Raw genomic sequence first — 7,856 nt, 5'->3', positions numbered from 1 at the left:
CACTAAATTTGCAGATGAGGTCGTGGTGATGGTCAGAGAGAGCCGAAAGGGTCAGTGTGTTGAGCGCTTTTTGATATGTGAAGTAGGAAGGGGAGAGAATAATCTTAAATGCCCTCTTTTGCATTTTTTCTAGGTGTTTACGTTGTGTGGCATTTAGGGAGGAAGACCAGGTAGGGGAGGCATAGGTGAGCTTGGGAAGTATGAATGTTGAGTAAATACTAAGGAGCTCGGGCGCAGGAACTCCGAGGGACTTGAGTAGGCGGAGGAGGTGGAGACGGAAACTGGAGGATTTGACAACTTCACTGACGTGTGTTTTCTAATTTAGTTTGTTGTCTATGGCGACGCCGAGGAGCTTAGTGGAGTCCACAACCTGGAGTGTGTTGGGACCTAAAGTAATGGAAGGGGTTGGGACAATGTCGGAGGAGAGGTTGATGTGCATAACCATGGTTTTGGTTTGGTTGATGGTGACGTGGTTGTTGGTGGCCCAGTTTTGGAAACTGTTCAATAAATTCTGAAGGGCGGTAGAGTCGGGAGGAGAATTGTTGACACTGATCCCAATGGTGGAGTCGTCGACATATTTCCAGTGTGTGTGTGTGTGTGTGTGTGTATGTGTGTGTGTGTGTGTGTGTGTGTGTGTCTGTCTGTCTGTCTGTCTGTCTGTCTGTGTATGTGTGTGTGTGTGTGTGTGTGTGTGTGTGTGTGTGTCTGTGTGTGTGTGTGTGTGTGTGTGTGTGTCTGTCTGTCTGTGTCTGTCTGTGTACACGTGGGGTGATTAAGCAACATCGTATGTATAAAAAAAAGATATTAAAAGTTTTCAGATAAAGATTTACCTGAAGTCAGTAATTTTCTGGAGCGCTGACAGTTTGAAGGTGTGTTAAAACCTCTCGCCAAAGGTTTAACTGAGCGTTGAAATGGATTATCACAAAACCATGTTAACATATATGTGATGGGCGAAAATCTGAGAACAAACGGTGGCTGTTAATTCAGTTGGAGAAAAACATTCACGATAGTTTCTACATTGTATAACCACTTAGTCTGTAGAATATGTATTACTCTCTCCCTCCCTTTAACGAGATGTATTCTGCAATGGTGATCTTCTATATCAAGGCTCTGAGTTCTATGTTTGATTTGTTCTGTTTGTCTTTATATATTAAGGTATTATACGAAATTAAATGGGGAGAGCTGTGTTTCAAAGGACTAAAGTATACACACACACACACACACACACACACACACACACACACACACACACACACACACACACACACACACACACCATACATGCCACATTCCTTATCTACTCAATACTTCATTCCATCCTTCCACCTCCTTTGCCTTGGTTTTCTCGTCTCTCTCCTACCATTTACTTGTGAACTATTCATTAACTTAAGCTGTTTTTTTATTTATTTTTTATTTTTTGCTTCTCAATCTCTCATAAATTATTGGCCCTGTATAATAAACACTCGCTGGATTATCTGTAATTTCTTTCACGTCCAAATCTTCTTTTGTACAGTCGTATAATTAATATTTTACAGCCGAGCTACTCAACATGTTGCTCTCAAGTACTGTACATTAGCTACGCCTCTTTAAACTCTCTTTTTTGTATATACAGAGTTCCAGTTTTTCTTCGGAACAATACAGTAGACTCAACTGTTTCGTTTGCTCATTTTAGTAAACTCTTATTTTTTCCCCCGTTCGTTTTAACATTGTACCATTCGTTAACACATAATTATACGTCCAGATGTACGAGAGTTGATCAAGAAGTTCTGAGACAAATATATATTTTTTCCAAACTAATGGTCATACAGTTACTCAAAATTATAACCACCGATGTTGTTTCTTACAGACTGTACAAAGTGATCCCAGCTGCCATACTATTTCTTGATGTATAGTACCTCTTGTATTCTTCCTTCAGGATGTCAATCAATTCTCGCGTCACATTTTATATGATTCGTGGTACTTTCGCTTCTTTCTGACAACTTGGTGGAAGAGAAGAAAGTCACTCGGTGCCAATGGAATATTGTGCTTGGCCAATAATTAATGGAAAGTGTTGTCGTGAGGCAATCTACACAGACCTAACGACTATTTTTCAGCCAGTTTGCGTCAAAATTCTTATCTTAAACGCTTTAAAGTGTCTGACTGACCGCCTGTCCTTGAAGCACGAAGAAATTTTGTACTTAATCTAATAAATTCAGTTTAGGAAGCACAAGGTCCTGGGTTCAGTTTCCGGGGAGTGTTATGTTTAGGGGAAGTTCCTTTGTGAAGCTTGTCTTTGTTATCCACAACAAAGGTTGGAGACGTGAATAACGACTGACGGACCCTGACCTGGCAAAAATGACAAGCCAGTTCATATCTGACAGACTTGGCTCCAATCACTCGCTGGTCCAATGTGACGACTCATAGACCTGTTTTGAGGGAGACATTCATCTAAGTACTGTGGAGGAATAATGGCTAGCCATATATATATATATATATATATATATATATATATATATATATATATATATATATATATATATATATATATATATATATATATATATATATATATATATATATATATATATATATATATATAAAGTTAGTGAATGCAACTAAAAGGAAAATATGCTTAAAATGTTGACTAATGCACGCTATCAGCATTACTCACAACCGTCTGTGTTCACTCTAGATTACACAGGAAAATCGTAACACGATTACACGAGCCAAAGCACAAACGTGAATACTGAGTCCAAATCCCTAAAGTTAATCGGCAGTTATCTTGTGGCGGTAATGTACACAGCACTGCCAGCCCCCACACGTGTAGGTGGTGGGGCGGTCTATAAGCCGTAAATTTAAATGTACACTCAGAAAATGTTATGCAAATCTCTCGACCTCCATCACCATCAATCTCTTGTTTGTATCAGTCAGGCAAATATTGACAGGATTTCAAAATTAAATAAAAGGAACATAATATTTAATCAAGACTAAACTAGATGATCATTGCAGGTATCCATAGCCTTTGTCAAAATTTCTAGGTAGACCAAGGATCAGGTGTACAGAAAAAGCTGATTATATACCTGAGTTTCTTTATCAGTGTCGTAAGGAACAATATGTATCAAATTTCTTTTAAATAATTTTTTTTTTTTTTTTTTTTTTTTGCGCGAATGATATTTTAATGCGGGAGACATAAGTTGGAATTATGTTGGGGCACAATGCAGATTATCTCACTGAACCTAAATATCAAGGGTAAAGACTACACAGGCTTGACAATTCACACTTCTATCCTCGGAATTATTCTTAGCATATTAAAAGGTAATGTCGTTTGCTATATTATAGACATACAGACATACTGACGGACAAACAAAAGTACCATTATATGGTTTCTTCCCATTTAAACTAATTTCTTTTGTAGGGATATGAACAATAATCAAGGAATAAAATTAAAGACCTTACAGTATGTATTAAACAACTACAGCCCTACGTATAAATGAAAGACTCACGTAGTTCATTATATGAACTAAATCCTCAAATAACCCAATATCACAGCTTTGAGGACAATATCATACTTTTAATTGCTGCTAATGCTGAAAACTGTTCTACTATAACAAAGAAGTTGAAACGCAATGGGTATTAATCACGAACACCTCTGTAAATACTGTATCAAACACCATGAAATAATTGGTAGAGTATGAATAATGCATCACATACACAGCAAGGCGCGTCTCTTTCTCTTTCACACTTCACACACACACACACACACACACATTAGGAGTCGACACCTTGTAATCTATTTCTGCCTTTGTCTTCAACTTCCTTCACTCTCAGCTTGGTGCTTCGCGTGTCTCTCTCTAAAAACTACGTGTGCAGCGGTGTTAATTGGCAGGTAGCTTTATCGTTAACACAACATCACACAGGTAACTCATATAGTATTAAAATGTAAGACGCAATAAGAGACGAGAGGTTATTTATTATTATATATTTTTTTTTTCGTTTTTAATAACCAGGAAGTGACTAGACACTATCTTGTTTGTGTATGAGAAATTCATTTGTGTGTGTGTGTGTGTGTGTGTGTGTGTGTGTGTGTGTGTGTGTGTGTGTGTGTGTGTAGCTATATGAGGTTCAGTCAACGTTAGCCTCATAATCCAAAGTTACACATGATTTTTGTCGGATTATCCAGTAAGTCGCTTTTGTGCTTGATTCTCACGCGTCACAGAACTGAACCTCAGATTGTGTACACAACCTACCAGGCAGCGTACTGTTATTTCCAATGTGTTTTTTTATACAGTGAGGGGAAAAAAAAACATGTAGCTGAGATTTAGGAAAGAATAAACAAAGAGAGAAAGAGAAATTCAAACAAAAGGAAGTTATTTGATACATAAATAATTGTAACTCGTCAGCTATAAATAAAATGTCGCATAACTCAACAATGATTTCCGATAATTGTAAATTTACTGTATATCAATAATCCTACCCGCTCACACTCGCCTCCAAAATATGATAATGAAAAGTTGGACAAAATAAAAGAGAACGTAATTGTCAATATTTATTAGATATTACTGCTGAAGAAAATATCGACATTGCTCGAATTTATTTTCTTGGGGCTATTTGCATAACCACTCACACACACACACACACACACACACACACACACACACACACACACACATTATTGAAGGGAGTGTGCGCCTACAGGTCACAAGCCCTAGAATTAGAGAGGTAGATCATAGGCTATGTTCGCCTTTGACGAAAATTAAGAGCACATGGAAAAAAAAATAACATACGAAATTTTATCTCTCTACTGTATGTTAAAAACCTGTGGTCAGGCAAAGGGGGGCCCACTTTTAGTACTGGGTCGATATGGATGTTCCTGAGCAGTCTTCGGATTATTTACATAAACATATTAGATTGAAGTTCTCTATGTTAAAAACTGTGGCAGTGCATAGTAAAGAAAAGGAAAAAACATAGATGTGTAAGGAAGATGTCCTGCCTTTAGGGGAGCCAACCCCCTAAAAAAATTCTATATTGATACTTTTGGGGTTTATGAACATCTCCACACTAAATTTCAGCTGTAGTCGTGTCTAGTAAACATCAAAACAAACAGACACTGTGGTTTACATAGAAGAACTCACGGGTGCTGCAGAAATAGACTTTAATAATACAAGTAGGATGATAAATGTATTTTTCACGCCACAGTCCAAGGTCGCTGCTAAACAAGATCCCAGACGACCGTGAAATATGGTCACACAACCACCAGGAAACAACACAATTTCATGTCATAACAAGAGTTATCAAAACGAATGTCAGAGATTAATTTTATGACAGAAAGCGGTTTCACCTTAAAAAAAAATTCCCTTTTCTACAGTGGTCGTCTTCACTGATCCAAAACCTTTAAAGTAAAAGCATGAGAGTTGTGATATATTTGAAACAACAGGTATGTGTGAAAGTGGGTCCCAGAGGCCTAATGGCCCGTTAAAGACAGTGCAAACACACCGCACTGAAATCGAAGCCTTCATTACACAAGGAGGCAGTATGGCCGGCACTTCATTCGGCTGCCTTCACTTTTCCAGTTGTAAGGTTAAGTACCCATTGACGAGTGAACTGGAAATTCCCTGAACGTTAACCAGTGACCCCTATGACCTCTTTATCCACTCGGCCACCTCACCTTTACAATAACAAACATGACACATTAGGAAGAGAATATTTGTAATATGTTCGTCTACAATGAAACTACAGGAAAATTGACACGGGGTGGAAGACTCTTGGGGGACTTGGGAGAAAATTTTTCCTCCGAAGTTCCTCTCAAGATCCCTCCCCACATTCTCTCTTGGATCCTTCCCGTAACCCCTCCTTCGAATCCTTCCTCCATGTTCTCTTAAGGGCCTTGAGGAGGAAGTGTAGGAGGGTGGGAAGCGTTAGTATAGTGAGTCTAAATACATATAGTAATACAGATTTTGTTCAGTATTAATCATCAACCTCAACTTTATCCTTCACTCTTGCCACTGGTCTCCTGACACGTCACGCTTTACTAACAACTTCCTTGTAAAAAAATACGCGTGGTACTGGCCACTGGCAACTCAAATGCGCTAGTATTGACTAAGCGAGACTTCAGCTTGGCTCAACAGATGGTGCTGACTGTGTGTGGGACTCGGGAAGTGTGTGTGTGTGTGTGTGTGTGTGGCACTGAGGGAATCCACCCTCAGCTGGGATCACCACCGCATGCTGTACCTTACACGTGATCACATGCTCACTGCACATACATAGTTTCTCTCTTCTCTATGATTTCCAGCATTTTTCTGTGATTCAGCTACATTAAACTATGAATCACTGAGGCGCGAGCAGTGAATAATGGAAACGACGATTGAGTATACCGAGTAGAACCTTCCTCTTAAGTGTTGTAAATGATTATATTCCCAGACATATAGTAGTTAGAAATTTAATACTACTACTAATAATAATAATAATAATAATAATAATAATAATAATAATAATAATAATAATACGTTGTTTACGAAAATTCACTCCGACCTAATTTTATGGTAACGAAGAATCTGTTAGTATTATAATAGCATCATGGAAGGCAAGAGTATATATATATATATATATATATATATATATATATATATATATATATATATATATATATATATATATATATATATATATATATATATATAAAATAGAACCAATCAGAACTCTGCCTTAACCCCCCACACCGGAGATGGCCAAGACCTCGTTGTGATAATACAATATTTCCTAAAGTCATTTTACCCGGCTGGTGATGTGCAGAGGAAATTTGACAGTTCATTTTCATAGTGACAGTGTAGGGAGCAGTGTTTACTGGGAGTGAATACACTGATTTATTACATGTTATTGATAATTTTTACAATGGTTGGGACTGGGCTGTTCTTATAGCGATCAGTTCGTGCACGTATGGGCTGGATGCGGTTGTGGTGTCGAACAGCAATTCTCGGACAGGGGATCTCAGGTGGTAGTAGGGGCCGGTGTCGGGGATGGTGTAGAAGCTTCTTACCAAATTTGCAGATGAGGCCGTGGTGATGGTCAGTGAGAGTCGAAAGGGTCAGTGTGTTGAGCGCTTCTTGATATGTGGAGTAGGAAGGGGAGAGAATAATCTTGCATGCCCTCTTTTGCACTTTTTCTAGGTGTTTACGTTGTGTGGCATTTAGGGAGGAAGACCAGGTGGGGGAGGCATAGGTGAGCTTGGGAAGTATGAATGTTGTGTATACACTGAGGAGCTCGTGTGCGGGAACTCCGAGGGACTTGAGTCGGCGGAGGAGGTGGAGACGGAAACTGGAGGATTTGACAACTTCACTGACGTGTGGTTTCCAATTTAGTTTGTTGTCTATGGTGACGCCGAGGAGCTTCGTGGAATCTACAACCTGGAGTGTGTTCGGACCTAGGGTAATGGAAGGAGGTGGGACAATGTCGGAGGAGAGGTTGATGTGCATAACCATGGTCTTGGTATGGTTGATGGTGACATGGTTGTTGGTGGCCCAGTTTTGGAGACTGTTCAATAAATCCTGAAGGGCGGTATAGTTGGGAGCAGAATTGTTGACGCTGATCCCAATGGTGGAGTCGTCGACATATTTCCAGATAAGTTGAAAAATGCAATAAGGAAAACAAGACAGACAATGACAAAGAAATACCTGAATGGATAACAACTATTTTTTATTTTAATAGAAAAGAATAAACGTTAAACAGGCCTTAGAATTGTGCAGGAGGATTCTCAATAACTGGGCTAAATACAGCAGCGTAGTCACAGGGAAAGAATAGTGGTTTGGTGTTCTAATGACTTCAGTGGAGATAATACAGGAGTGTTTGGTGATGAACAGGAAGTAGAAGAAGATATGAAATAA

This window comes from Homarus americanus, unplaced genomic scaffold (assembly GCF_018991925.1).
Source record: "Homarus americanus isolate GMGI-L3 unplaced genomic scaffold, GMGI_Hamer_2.0 scaffold32583, whole genome shotgun sequence".
Taxonomy (NCBI): Eukaryota; Metazoa; Arthropoda; class Malacostraca; order Decapoda; family Nephropidae; genus Homarus; species Homarus americanus.
Note: the sequence above shows the minus strand (reverse complement) of the source record.